At 33.4% G+C, this 15,973-nt stretch overlaps 1 protein-coding gene and 1 long non-coding RNA gene across 7 annotated transcripts in view; one reads left to right on the top strand and one right to left on the bottom strand.

Moving 5' to 3' along the window:
* Nucleotides 1–15,973, top strand: part of MIPOL1 (mirror-image polydactyly 1) — a 314,513-nt gene that overhangs the window by 164,222 nt on the left and 134,318 nt on the right. The gene's annotated exons all lie outside the window — the stretch shown is intronic.
* LOC309866493 lies at nt 4,712–13,485 on the bottom strand. Its single transcript, XR_014312720.1, has 3 exons — nt 12,969–13,485; nt 12,085–12,185; nt 4,712–5,087 (listed from the first exon to the last, which is right to left on the bottom strand). It is a non-coding gene; the product is annotated as an uncharacterized lncRNA (long non-coding RNA).

Genomic DNA, 15,973 nt, shown 5'->3' with positions numbered 1-15,973 from the left:
ACTTGGTATTTGGAAGTAAAATAGAGACAAAATATTTCCCCAACCTCTTTTTAGGCCTTTGGATTTTTTTGCTTCTGAAAATGATAGATTTGTTTCTGTCCACTGTGCTTTCAATTTTCGTTGTTTCATTTTTTTTTAATTTGATTTTTTTTTTACTGATTATATCACTACTGACTTGATGTTAGTATTTTGGTGGCATTTTCAATTTTATGTCTTTTTGAAGTGCTTTCTTGCATTTTAGAGATAAGCTAGATGAAGCTACATAAGGAGTGCTGGCCAAATGAAAGTTTTCTTTTTCATTTTTAGTGTTTCCCGTAATCAGATTCTATACAAGTTTATACCTTGTAGTGATTTGGAATAATTTGGACGTATTAAATTCTCCCGTGAATTGAGGTATACTAAAACTTTGAAAAATATAGTGCAAAAATCCAGATAGTTATTTAAAATACTATGAAATTTGTTTTGATTGATTTTTAAAAATTACATATTCTTTCCAGGCTAAAAATTTATATTTACAAAACAAACTTTTTAGATTATCATATATAGTTAATTTACTTTGGCTACTAAGTAAAAGTATTTGTGATTTGAGGCATGATGATGGAAAGCAGTTAAATACTTCATTAGAGATTACATAAAATTCTCAATAAAATTAACTACATTAAACAATGTAGTTTCCTGTACCAAGCAAATCCTTGTTCTAGTAGCATACTTGACATGAGTTTTTTTTAGACACGTAGTTTTTAGTAATGCATCTACAGAACTTGAGCATGTACACTTTATTAAAGAAAATGAATACTAGCAAATTGACATAGCTGTCGTTTGTCTTCTATACCAAAATGACTTTATTGTGTTGTTCAGTGTTGGTTAGTTTTTCTGTTATGTTGATGCATTAAAACAGATATTAAATTTTATCATTAATTCAGCGCCTGGTCTCTCATCAAATCCCCTTAATTACAAATTGACTCCAAGGATTAGACAGCATGGATTTTAATTTTAACTGAAACAAAAAAAAAAAAAAAAAAAGCATCTTGAAAAATCACTCTTGCCTAGTGACTCATAGACACATTTTAAAAGATCCTATAATTTATTGCTTAATATTTAAAATGAAATATAAAAAGCATATCACCAATAGGTTTATTATCTCACAGCCATATTAAATATATATTTTAGAATATATTTCATAGTCTTGAAAAACTCTGAGCACAGCTTTAGGAGTTTTGCTAACTTGGAACCTTTTCTTTAGAAAATGTTAACTTTGAACCTTGCACAATCATAATTGTATCCAAATGATATTTATATTATCTTGTAATTCTACTTCTTTAATTTTACAAAATCATACAGTGTGGTTTTATATATTCCATGGAGTGTTTCCAGTATAATCCAGTATCCTATTTCCACTATTATATATAGTTTATGATTCTTTAGTAAGTCTTCATTTCCTTTTAGTACTTGATATTTTAAGTTCAGAATCATTTTTGTACATATTACACTAAAGATATATAAGCATTGCCATCATTATTAGGAATGCCAGTTTTTAAGATTGAACTTATTACATAGATTATTCATTTTAAATACTAGAATGACAATTTGTTTTTACTGGAATAAGGGGATGATGAAATGTACTCATGATCACAGTGATTGAAAAGTACATTTGTCCACTATATTTTTGCCCCATTATATGATGATCAGCTTTGAACTCAGAGATGCCTTTCCAAAAATTCACTTAATATTCTGATTCTTGGACTCTAACTTGTGTTAGTCACTTATGATGATTTTTATCTAGAGCCATAAGTTTTCAGGTAATCACTTTATTTTTAGAAAGACCAAATAAGACTTACTGATAAACCCTAGGTATTCTGAGGTAAATAATTTGTTTATTAATAAATTCTGTTGTGCTATTACCTTCACATTTTAAAGGTGATAAAATTTGAGTATTAATGTTCTTTCTAGTTAAACAAATATTCTATAGCATATATTTTTGTAAATTTTATTTTTAAAGGGCATTCTTTTATGTCTTTTGTTGCCATTGCTGTTAGACTAGATTTTATATGTTGAAAGATGTTTAGTGTCCAAATGAGCTCAGCTCATCATGGCAGAGGAGAAAATAAATTGCCTAGAAACGGATTGTTTACGTAATATTAGATGGTAATATAAACCAACAAAAGCAAGGAAATTAACTTCTAAGTCTAACACAGTGCCCTTTCCTGCTCCTTTGTGCCTATAGGTATCATATGTGTATGGTAATACCAAAGTACAGTGGACTCGGTTAGAAACTGTCAAACTTAATTCTTTCTTTACTTAATTGGTTTATGTCACAACTTAACATTATTATTTTGTCTCTTAATGCTATATAATGTACTTCACATGTGAGATGAAGCTATGCATGCGTGGATCTGAACTTGCTTTTCTCTCATTTACAGTTGATTGCTTCTGATTAGCAAATATCATGCAGCTCTAATATTAGTTTCTTTACATTTTGAATAAAGATAATACAAGAGAACATTATAAAATATCTGAAGAGATTTTTGAAGAAGTATAGATACTGATTAAAAAAGATGTTATTTACTCTTAATTTTTACTCCTATTAACTTTTATCACTTTCTTATTTTTAAAGGCAGACATTTCTTTTTATAAAAAACTTAGAGCAATGAGAAACTCTTGGTGTTTTATTATGAATAGTCAAATACACATGACTTTATGGGACAGTTCTTATATGATTTGAACAAAGGAATTACATGTGGAATTCTGAAGATAGGACTAAACCTCCCAAAATAACCTCCAAGATTTATTTGGGAACTCATAGATACTTGGCCATTCTCTTAACAGCACCTATTTCTTGATGCTCATAAATAATTAATTCACTTTGGTTTTTATATTCACTAGTTAGGTAGTAGCTCATCAATTATTAATGAATGTCATCCTTGCTTTGGGGGACTATATTATACAACTGTAGGGACTAACTAATATTTTAGTATTAGAAAATTTATTCTGTTTTTTTAATATAGGTGCCATGTCTGTAGCATTTTGGAAATCATTTTGCTTTTTGTTTTTCTCTGTAAATGATTTCTACTTTTATTTAAGTGTCCATTAAGACACAGTTTTCTAAAAGAGAATTACATATTTTCAAGCTTTGAATTTTTCTAAGTATAAATCTTTTCTTGCATGGTCACCAAAGCTACTTAATTACTTAAAAAAAAAAAGATTCTTATTCATTTCTGATTTATGTGTTAAACCTTACAGGAACAGGTCAGATACTTTGTAAAATTTACATAATAGAATAATCTAACTAAATGTGGTCAAATACAAGATTTTACTCTGAGAAACTAAAGAAACTGCCATAAAACATAGTAGAAGAGGGGTTGTAAAGTTGGAGGTGGTGCTAATTCTTTAGGAAATTCTACTTTCTATTTTATGTAATATTTAATTGGTTACACTTAAAAGTAGTGAAAAAAATATCTATTTGTTAGGTATTTGTTGAACAATACTTTAAGCTCTTACTTATTTTGAGGTGTTGAAAGGTGAAACATTTGACATTTTCTTTTCGGGCATTGCTTTAAAAAACAGAGGGCGGGAAAGAGGCGTTGCAACATCAGAGTTAAGGGTGTCTGTGGTTGTCCGTGACAGCAGCTCTAGTTTTAAAACACCTGTGTTTACTTTCCAGCTTTTCAGAATCTGCCTGAAAGTGGCCTAAGAATGGCACAGGCCTTCATGATGGCTGTTTTTTTTTTTTTTTAATACGTGGAAGAACTAAACCATGTACTTCAGTTTTCTATTGCAAGCATTTACTTCTCTTATACATTTTACACTTCATCTATATACTTCATGTGCACATTAGAAAATGCATTATTTATATAATCTATAGATTAGAACATAACAAAGGCATTTATTTGTATAGATTTTTCCTTGTTGTTGTTCCCTAACTAGAAAAAGCTGGCAAAAAATGGATAAGTTTTCAACTTCGTACAGATGTATTTTCATTCATAATTTGAAGCCAGTGAAAACATGAAAATTCAAATACCTTTTTGGAGAGAAATGAATTTGGCCTAACAATTATTATATTACTTTGTTAATTTATTATTTACTAGTAGCTATTTCTCAATTTTTGTTTAGATTTTTTGCTTTAGAGGGTTTAGTTTTTGAAACATTTTTTGTAAACCGACAAATGTGATTTCTTCTTTAGGCGAGGTCATTCTTTAATGATTTCAATATAGGTTGATGTTTCCACTTACCTAACATTACTTAATGCTCAGTGTTTCCAATTTATAGATATGATTTTTAAATAATTATTTTGTACATTTCTTATTTCATAATATTCAAATGACACCTACACATTATATAAACTTTATTCTTAGAATGGAGATATTCCTAGCTATGGCAGTTTAGTTTAATAAAATTTACTTTTTGCAGATTTGTTTCAATTTTTTTTTTGTTTTCACACTTCCTGTTTCTTACAGTAGGTAGAAGCCAAATGTCATATATTCTGTGCTTTTTTTTTTTATGAATTCTTAATTAGAGTAGTAGGATATTTCTGTAAGGTTATAGTTAATGTCAAAGCCTTTTTGATGTGTAAAAAGAATAATTTCATTTTTTGTTAAGAGATTTCTGGTCTTTGTTTCTCCATATAACTAGTTATATTAACTATTGTGTAATAGAAGCCAGTGCTAATTTTGAATGTTCTCCCTAGGAAAAAACATATACATAGAAATTTGCATATGGTTTCAAAGAGTTTATTCCCCTTCCAAGCCCATCAGTGTGCCCCAGGTTAAAAATCCTTATTCTAGGTCTTCTTTTGTTTAGAAAATGTTAATTTTTTAGGTAGTTGTTTAGATAGTTGTTAACCTGATAAATCACAGAGAATCATTGAGTCAGAATCTTAAGTGCTAAGTTAGTACAAATCAGCATGTAGGAGTTGGGTAACATAAAGCAGTAATTGAGGGGCGCCTGGTGGCTCCGTTAAGTGTCGGCCTTCAGCTCAGCTCACAGTCCCAGAGTCCTAGGATCAAGCCCCACATTGGGCTCCCTGTTGTGCGGGAAGCCTCCTTCTCCCTCTCCCACTCCTTGTGTTCCCTTTCTCGCTGTATCACTCTCTGCCAAATAAACAGATAAAATCTTTTTAAAAAAGCAGTAATTGATTTTTATCAGCTTTAAATATGCATAGTATTTTAACAATATACTTCATATCTTATAATGACTGCACATATGTTGGTGTGGATTTGAAATAAAATTGATAATTATCTCATTTTCTAGATAAAAAGAATTCACTAAATACCTATTTTATTATTGAAAGATAAAGTCAGCTAATATTATTACAAAAAAATTATAAAAATTATATTCATCTCAAAAACTGAATCATTTTGATGTATGCTTCCATCTAGGTAGATAATGCTCAGCTACAGACAGTATCCTAAAGGAGTCACATATAATAATAATATGTGTCACCTGGATAATGAAAATTTGAGGAAAATAGTGTAATAATTGAGTTTTTTTTTAAGATTTTATTTATTTATTTGACAGAGAGAGATCACAAGTAGGCAGAGAGGCAGGCAGAGAGAGAGAGGAGGAAGCAGGCTCCCCGCTGAGCAGAGAGCCCGATGCGGGACTCGATCCCAGGACCCTGAGATCATGACCTGAGCCGAAGGCAGCGGCTTAACTCACTGAGCCACCCAGGCGCCCAATAATTGAGTTTTTAAAATATGGAAGCATTCAGGAAAAAACAGTTAAAGTGTTTTAAACATAGGAAAAGCAGTTAAATTCTTTTTTAAAAATTTTTTAAAGATATATTTATTTGGGAGAGAGAGAGAACGTGCAGAGGATGAGGGGCAGAGGAAAAGAGAGAGTGTTAAGCAGACTCCACACTGAGCAGGGAGCCAAAACAGGGCTCCTGCTCATGACCCTGAGACCACAACCTGAGTGGAAACCAAGAGTCCAACACTTAGCCAACTGCACCACACAAGCACCCCAAGTAGTAAAATTGTTTTAAGTAGCATAAATTATATGACAAATAACTAAAATAGTTATACAAGGATTTATAATAATACTATGTTATGTATAGTTTAACATACATCAGAAGAACTATTTTGGTCAGATGAAACTACTGAGATAAAGAATTATTTAAAGCCCTCTATTTTCATTTTCTATGACCACTGATGAGGAAGTAAAAGGGAGAAAAGATAGTTTAGTGCTGTTAGTACATTTGCTTCCAGAAATTCTCAAATTGCATAACTTAAATCATGAAACTTGATACAGGATTTGTATTGGGTGTGTTGATTTTGTCCTGGGGGCAGTTGTCTTCAGATAGTAAGTAGTATATCTCTGTGACCTAACTTTCAGCATAATTTATGTATAGTTACATATTATGAAAGATTTTTAATTCCTTACTGAAAATTTAATGTGTGTATGTGACTCAAGCACACTTTCAACTTCCATAGCTATAAAACCATGATTCTCAATACATACATGGTATATTTCCTGAATCTTGAACTATCAGTCTTGTGTTTGGAATGTATTTACTTTATTCTAAAGTATTGGGTGTTTTAAAATTTATATTTCTCTAAAACTAATACTTTCCCATGAATTTTAAAGGGGAAATACAGAAATTTTTAAGATCTGAAAGATGTTTTAAAAATTCATTTAAGGCTTAAGATAGAAATTAAGATAACTGAACCAAGAAGAGAGAAGTAGAAGATAAGGCTGTAACTATGCAAGTGTATGAAAATATAACTTGAAGAATTATCTGTTATTTTATGCCAATTATAAAGAAGTATGAACAGAAAAAAATACTAAATCAGGGATCAGGAAAATCATTAAGTAACAATTCCTAAGCAGTATAATACCTTAAGAAATGTTGGATGCTCCTCTTAGAAAGGATTAAAAATAAAACTTGAATTAATCAACATTATTGGAGAATCATGCTTTTTATTTAAAGGAAAGGTGCATCATTAAGCACCTATAAGTCTTTTTGTTCAACCATTATTGACTGTCTTTCAAAACTGTATTAATACATTTGCTTACCATAGTAAAATTTGTAAATCTAACATAACTTTATCAGTGAGGGTTTACTTGTTTTAAGGGAAAGAAAACCATACCCCAAATTGTTTAAACAAAAATAAAACTTATTACTTACATTACTGAGAGACCAAGAATAGGGCTAACTTCCAGAGATTACTTTTTATTTATTTGTTAACCTTCATTTCAGTCCACTTTACTGAGGTATAATTTATGTACAGTAAATTGTGTCCATCAAAGATATACAGTCCAGTGCATTTTGATAAGATACGTGTCCACACAGTAATGAAGATAAAGAGCATTTCACTCATTCCAGCCAAAAAATTGTTATCTTTTTCCAATCTATCCGTCTCTCCACCACTGGTCCCAGTAACCCCTGATCTGCTTCTTGTCACTATAAATTTATTAGTATTTTCTAGAATGTTATATTAACAGAATCATACCGTATGTATTCTTTTACATCTGGTTTATTTCAGCATGATGATTTTGAGATTCATCCTGTGGTATGTATGTAGTTCATCTCTTTTTAACTTCAGAAGAGGCTTGCTTAGGACCCACAAGGTTTTGTTCTACCTCTGGATTTTTGTTTGCTTTCTTTTATGTTTTGGCTTAATTTTCAGGTTATATGGAGGTAGAAATTTCAGCCTATGTGTTTCCCAATTGAATTCTAGGGGAAGAAACAAATTACCAAAAAGAAATTCTAGAATTGAGTCTTGCTAATTTGGATTGTACTACAGGCGTCATGTGCTTATTCACAATGGAATGCAGTATACCGACTTCCTTTGGACAATCTAGGTCACTCCCTAAAGTTAGTTTGTGAGTGGGGAAGGATGGTGTGATGGTTAATTTTATGTGTCAGTTTGAGTGAGTCACATGCTGCCCAGATATTTGGCTAAAGTGTATTTCTGAATGCATCTGTGCTAATGTTTTCAGATGAGATTAACATATGAATTTGTGAGCTCAGTAATCAGACTGCTCTCCCCAATGTGGGTGAGTACCATCCAGTCCACTGAGATCCTGAATAGAACCAAAGGCAGAAAGGGAGAATTCATTCCTTCTGCCTAACTATTTGAGCTAAGATATCAATCAGTCTTCTCCTCCATTTGAACTGGGATTTACACTATTAGCTCTCTTAGGTCTTAGGCCTTCAGACTCAGGCTGGGACTTAAAACATTGACTCCCCTGGTTCTCAGGCTTTCAGGCTCAGACTGAACTACTCCATCAGATTTGCTGGGTGTCCAATTTGCAGGTGGCAGATTGTGAGATTTCTTAGAATGCCGTTGGTTCAGCCTCTCTGGAGATCCTGGACTAATACAGATGATTTTCCAAAAGATATTTGAAATATTATTTCACCGCTAAGTGTGGTAAGACAGTCAGAAAAAGACAAATACCGTAGGATTTCACTCATGTGAAATTTTAAGAAACATATCAGACGAACATAGGGGGTTAAACAAAAGAGACAGCCATAAAACAGACTCTTAACTATAGAGAACAAACTGAGGGTTGATGGAGGGGAGATGGGTAGGGGATGGATGAAATGGGTAACTTGTATTAAAGAACACTTATGTTGAGCACTGGGTATTGTATGTAAATGATGAATCACTAAATTTTACACCTGAAAGTAGTATTACACTATATGTTAACTAACTGGAATTTAAATTAAAACTTTTTTCAAATGTTAAAAAGAAAGAAATATTATTTTACCCAAAGAACCAAGAAAGAATTAAGGGTCAGTAAAACAAACAAAAAACAGGATTCCACTATAACAACATAACTAAAAACATTTATGATAGCATGTAGTAAAACTGATTTTAGTTTTTATTTATCTCTTAAAGAAAGAAAATCTCAAATTTAACATATGTATGTGCGTATACATTCATATATTTATGTATATTCAGGAATATTGTGGCTTTTCACATGGTTTATATAGAATATATATGTGTTTTTTTAAACTTGATTCTTTGGCAATTTGGTAGTCCAGGTCTTTCTTTAACCTTTTTCCCATCTATTTTTATGGGTTGTAATCTATGTCTTGTCTTCTGAGCCTTGACCTTTTATTCTCTCTCTCTCTTGCTCTCACACACACACACACACACACACACCCATCTGTTTTAAACAACTAAGAAAATCATTTATTTCAGAGAGCCTTTGGGGCAATGAGAACTAGAGTGTCCAAGACAGTGGAAGTTAAAAACCAAGGGAGCTGATTTTTGCAGCCACTTTTACCCATAGGCATTTCTTATATACAGGGAGAAATCTGAAAATTTCAGCTTTTTTACTCATGGAGGGTCATTGCTAGAATATAGGAAAATCAGCAGATTTGGGGGGGTAATATGAGAGGAGGGGAGCATTAAGCATACATCCAGTAATACCTTTAGGATATCTGGGGTTGCACAACTTAGGCGGTTAAAAATATAAATAGTTTCTGAAAAGCAGGCTCTACTTTATAGCTGTTTTATGAGAACCAGAGCCTACAAACTGGCATCTACATCGCATGGTTCTTGTTTAAGTTGAAGTGATTAGCCCTACTCCATCTGCCTGGCATAGATAGGTAAGCCTGAGTCATCAGAATTAATAATATGTGGAATCTCTACCATTATTTTACATACAATAGTAGGCATTCAACTGAAAATTACTAGGTGCACAAAAAGATAAGATAAGATGAAAAGATAAGATGCCATAACCAAAACCAACTCAAAGTTAATGTATATGTTGGGAGTTGAATGGCAAGGACTTTGTAATAGTCATGGTTAAAATATTCAAAAAGGTAAGAAACATGAAGAAAAAAATGGAAAAGCAGATTAAGCATTTCACCCACAAAAAAGAATCTCTCTAATTACAAAGAATCAAATGGAAATCCCAAAACCAAAGAATACAATATCTAAAATAACTAACTTATTAAAATGGGTTTAGCAGTAAATGATAGGATTGGTAAATTAGATAATAGGTTGACAGTAAATTTTCAAACTGAAACAGAAATAAAAAGGTATTTGGGCAGCGGTGGGGAGGGGGGACCATAGCTGAGAAGACAAGTGGAATGTAAATAGTTCAGTACATGTGCAATTGGAGATGAGAAAGACAGTGGGACAGTAGCAATATTAAAGAGAAAACGTCCTAGATTTTTTCAAAACTGATGGAAGACTTGTAAACCACAAAGTCAGGAAGTTGTAAGAACTCCAAGCAGGATAAGTTAACAAAACCTTACATAAGCACAACATTATAAAAGTGATAAACTTCAGAGATACAGAGAAAAATCTTAAAAGCAGGCTGAGAACAAAAGGTTTTTCAAAGAACCACAGTAAAACTGCTGCATTTTCAATAGAAACAATGGAAAACTGAAGAAAGCAGAATGACATTTTTAAGGCTCTGGGGAGAAAAATCACCAATGTAGAATTCTGTACCCAGTTTACTTTCTTCAAGATAGAAAGTAAAATATAAATGCATTACAGACAAACAAACACAGAGTATTAGTAACTTGCATATGTGCATGCAAAGAAATAATGAATGCAGTTCTTCTCAAAGGGAAAGTGATAATAAACAAACACAGAAATGTAGGAAGGAGTGAAGAGCAACCAGAAGATAAATGTATTGGCAAATATTAAAATTTGACTTAATGTAGCCCATTCAAGACAATAATGATAGCATCTTCTGAGATTAAAATGTATGTAAATGCATGGCAAAAAAATCACCCTAAGGCCTGGAAGTGTGTAATGGACTTAATATGTTTTAAGCATTACTGAAGAAGTGCTAAAATTAACTATTCATATTGGTTAAAAGTCACAAAAACAAGTTAGAATTTCTAAGAAAATCATGTAAAGGATGTTAAAAATATATATACTTAGGTCGCCTGGGTGGCTCAGTGGGTTAAGCCACTGCCTCCGGCTCAGGTCATGATCTCAGGGTCCTGGGATCGAGTCCCACATCAGGCTCTCTGCTCAGCAGGGGGCCTGCTTCCCTTCCTCTCTCTCTGTGATCTCTTCCCTTCCTCTCTCCTACTGTGATCTCTCTCTGTCAAATAAATAAATAAATAAATCTTAAAAAAATATATATATATATATATACTTAGGAACTGATAGAGGGGTTTAGTGGTATAGTAGAATGTATAGATAATACAAAGGAAAATGAAGGAGAGAAAAAGGTAACAAAAAACATGGGTCAGATAGATACCAAGATTAAAATAGCAGACATAATTGTAAAGACAGGATAATTTGTTTAATCAAAAGAATTAAATCTTCCAATTAAAAAGCAAAAATTGCCAAACTATATAATAAAACAAAACCCAATTAGGTACTGCTTATAAGAATACACCTTAAATTATAATGGCACAAAATGTTGAAAGTTAATGATGAAAAAAGAAATACTATGCAATTGTTTTTAAAAATATAATTTTTTTAATGTTTTAATTCCAGTATAGTTAACATATATTGTCATATTAGTTTTAGGTGTATAATACAGGATTCAGCAATTCTATGCATTATTCAGTGCTCATCCACAAAAAGTACATTCTTAATCCCCTATTTCACCCATCTTCCCATCTACTACCCCTCTGGGAACCACCAGTTTTATTTGAGTCTGTTTCTTTGTTTGTCTTTTTAAGAAAATGAGGTATTTATACTCATAGCAAACAAAGTAAACTTTAAGTCAAGTAGCATTATTACAAATAAAGGGTATTTAATACCAATAAACATTAGGAAGATATAATAATATTAAATCTCTGTGCACCCAGTAGTAGCTCCAGAATATATAAAATGAAAATTGATGGAATAGAAAGGAAAAACAGACGACTTTATAATCATTGATAGATTTTAACAACACATCCTTCTAAATAATTGATAGTAAAAACCAATCAAAATCAGAAAGGATATAGAAGATATGGACATTACAATTAACCTAATTCATACACACACAGAGAAAAGAGATGCACAGAGAGGGAACTTATACTCAACATTATTTTAAAATGCACATGGAATTTTCCAAAAATAAATTGCGTTAGGCATAAAGCAAGTTTCAAGAAACTTTAAAAACAAGAAAACTAAAATAATTTGCTGGAGAACCCACACGGTGCTGCCCAGCACTTACTGAACTCAGAGCTCTCAAGGATTTCTATGCTGAGGAAGACCAGAAGACCACAGACTTTCAGGGAAGACGGTGAAATAGGAGGACTCTAAACTCACTTTGTCCTATGAATACAAATAGATAACACTCACATTAGTGTAAATAACTCAGAAAATTACCCAAAGAGTGGCAGAACAAACTCCACAACTAAATGTAGAGAGGAGGTCTTATCAAAGAGTATAGGAATGTCACAGACATGGTGAGAAACTAAACCTCTCCAATCTGGCTGCTGGAGGGACAGAGTGAGCCACAGGCACAGAGAGGGGTGAGAGACTGTCGTACTGGGGAGCCCGCACAAGGAAGATGAGTCCCCATAGCATTCGGCTCTGAAAATCAGAGGGACCAAATTTTATGAGTTCTTACAGCAAATAGAACTTAAAACCTGGAACTTTGAAAATTATTGGTTTGGGTTCTGGAAGAGCCTGGAGGGCCATAGGAAGCTGTATTCCTGCCCTTAAAGAGGCAACACAACAAGCAGCCCAGGGAAATACAGCATGGACACAACAGTTTGAAAAATGCCTGGGACATACAGGAAGGAGAATTATCACTAAGCTCAGAGTTCACAGAGGAACTTCGCTAGGAACTAAGGAGCTGGTAAGTGCCATTTCCTCCCCCACCACAACATAAATACACACCACCTGCAGAAACCTCCTCAGCACCAGCATTCACTACCTAACTTTTAACACCACACTCTGCCTACTCCAGTGGAACCTACCTCAGACCTGCTACTGCAGGTTCCCTCTCCCAGAAGACCAGCACAAACCTTGCCAATACTTTGTCTCCCAATTGCAGGCTTTATAGGGCCTTGGTCCTGGAGATTGTTCACTTCCAATGAGGTATACACTCACCTTGTTAAAACCACACTTCCTGCCTGTGTGCACTTTGCAGAGTGGCACTGGCCGGCCTCAGTCTCCACAGCAGCTGCACATCTGCTGTGGAAGAGTGAAAGCAGCACCTTCTTAAAAGTGCACACCCCACCCATTACTGTAAAGAGCAAGAAACGTAACTGACTTGCCTAACGCACAGAAACAAAATGAAGAGACAGAAATATGTTCCAAATGAAAGAACAGGACAAAAATTAAGGCAGGAGACCTAAGTGAAATAGAGAGAAGTAGTACGCCTAATAGAGAATTGAAAGTGAATAACATAAAGATATTCACTGGACTTTAGAAAAGAGTAGTAAATGTCATTCAGATCCTTAACACAGATAAAAAGGAAGCAATCAGAGCTGAAGAATACAATAATTGAAATGAAAAATTCACTAGGTGGTATAAATAGCAGGATTTAAGAAGCAGAAGAATGAATCAGCAATCTGGAGAACACAGTAATGGAAAGTACTCAAGCTGACCAGGTGGGAGGGAAAAAAAAAAATTATGCCCAATGAGAATAAACTTAGAGAATTCAGTGATGCCATCAAGTGTAATAACATTAGCATTATAAGGATTCGATAAGAGATAAGAAAGGGGGCAGAAAATATTTTCAAGAAATAATAGCTGAAAACTTTGCAAATTTGGTGAAGGAAAAAAATTCAGATCCAGGAGGCACAGAGATCTCCCAAAAAATAAAGGAGGTCCACACCGGAACATAGTAATTAAAATGGCAAAAAGCAATAAGGAATAATTTTAAAAGGAGCAAGAGAAAAGAAAACAGTAACATACAAGAGAAACCCCATAAGGCTATCGTCAGATTTTTCAACAGAAACTTTGTAAGGTCAGAATACAGTGACATGATATGTATTCAGAGTGCTGAAAAGAAAAAAGTCTATGGCCAAGAACACTCTATTCAGCAAGGCTGTATTATTAAAAAATAAGTATTTCTGTAAAAATCAGCTAAGAGACTCAAAATAAAAGGCAATATGACTCCATATATCTAAAATATGGGAAGGAGAGAAGCAAAAAAAGAGGTTAAAACTTAAGCGACCATCAACTTAAAATAGACTGCTATATGCAGAAGACGCTATACAAAAACCTAGTGACCACAACAAATCAAAAGTCAGTAATGGGAAAAAAAGTCAGTAATAGGGGTTCCTGAGTTGCTCAGTCAGTTAAATGTCTGCCTTCGGCTCAGGTCATGATCCCAGGGTCCTGGGATTGAGCCCCACATCTGGCCCCCTGCTCACTGGGGATCCTGCTTCTCCTTCTTCCTCTCCCCCTGGTTGTGTGCTCACTCTCTTTCTCTGTCAAATAAATAAATAAAATCTTTTTTTTTAAAGTAATAGATATGAAAAAAAATAAGGAGAATGGAATCCAAGTATATTACTAAAGAAAACCAACTTATGGTATGAGAAGAGAGCAAAGGAAGAAAGGAACAGAGAAGAGCCACAGAAACAAACACAAAACAAATAACAAAATGGCAATAAATACGTACCTGTCAATAATTATTTTGAATCTAAATAGACTAAGTATTCCATAAAAAGACATAAGGTGATGGAATCGATTAAAAAAACAAACCCCATCCATATGTTGTCTTCAAGAGACTCACTTCAACCCTAAAGACACCTGCAGACTGAAAGTGAGGGAATAGAGAAATAGTTCTAATGCAAGTGGATGTGAAAAGAAAATACTTACATCATACAAAGTTGACTTTATTTATTTATTTGACAGACAAAGATCACAAGTAGGCCGAGAGGCAGGCAGAGAGAGAGGAGGAGGCAGGCTCCCTGCTGAGCAGAGATACAGGGCTCAATCCCAGGTCCCTGGGATCATGACCTGAGCCGAAGGCAGAGGCTTTAACCCACTGAGCCACCCAGGCGCCCCCAAAGTTGACTTTAAAACAAAGAATGTAACAAGAGATGAATGAGAACACTATAATCATTAAAGGAACAATCCAACAAAAGACATAACAGTTGTAAATATTTATATACCCATTATGGGAACACCAAGTAAAGCAGTTAATTAACAAACATAAAGGAACTAATCTATAGTAACACAGCAATAATAGCGGACTTTAACGCCCCCACTTACATTAATGGACAGATCATCTAAACAGAAAATCTAGGAAACTGGTATTGAATGGCACACTGGAACAGATAGATTTAATATATACATTCAGAACATTCCATCCTAAAACAAGGGAATATACTTTCTTTTCAAGTGCTAATGGTACATTCTCCAGAATGGATCACATATTAACTCACAAAACAAGTCTCAACAATTTCAAAAAGATCAAAGTTATACCATGCATCATTTCTGACTACAGTGTAATGAAACTAGAAATCAACCATGAGAAAAAATCTGGAAAGGACACAAATACGTGAAAGTTAAATAACATGATACTAAACACTGATGGGTCAAGTAAGAAATCAAAGAGGAAATTTAAAAAAATACATGAAGACAAATGAAAATGAAAACAAAACAATACAAAATCTTCAGGATGAAGCAAAAACAGTTCTAAAGAGGGAAGTTTATAGCAATACAGGCCTACTTCAAGAAGCAAAACAAAAAAATCTCAAATGAACAACCTAACCTTACACCTACTAGAGAAAGAAGGGAAGAAAAACCTCAAAACCAGCAGAAGGAAGGAAACAATAAAGATCAGAGCAGAAATAAGTGATAGAGAAACTAAAACAAGAGCAATGAAACCAGGAGCTTGTTCTTTGGAAAGATCAACAAAATTGATAAACGTCTAGCCAGACTCATCCTAAGGAGGGAAAGTCAAATAAACAAAATCAGAAATTAAAGAGGAAAAATACCAACTGACACCACAAAAATACAAAGGATTGTAAGAAAGTATTATAAAAAATTGTATGCCAGAAAACAGGACAACCTTGAAGAAAATGGATAAATTTCTAGAAACTTATAACCTACCAAAACTGAAACAGGAAGAAATAGAAAATTTGAATAGACTGATTACC

This window comes from Mustela nivalis (assembly GCF_964662115.1).
Source record: "Mustela nivalis genome assembly, chromosome: 6".
NCBI lineage: Eukaryota > Metazoa > Chordata > Mammalia > Carnivora > Mustelidae > Mustela > Mustela nivalis.
Note: the sequence above shows the minus strand (reverse complement) of the source record. Positions and strands in the feature narration are given on the sequence as shown.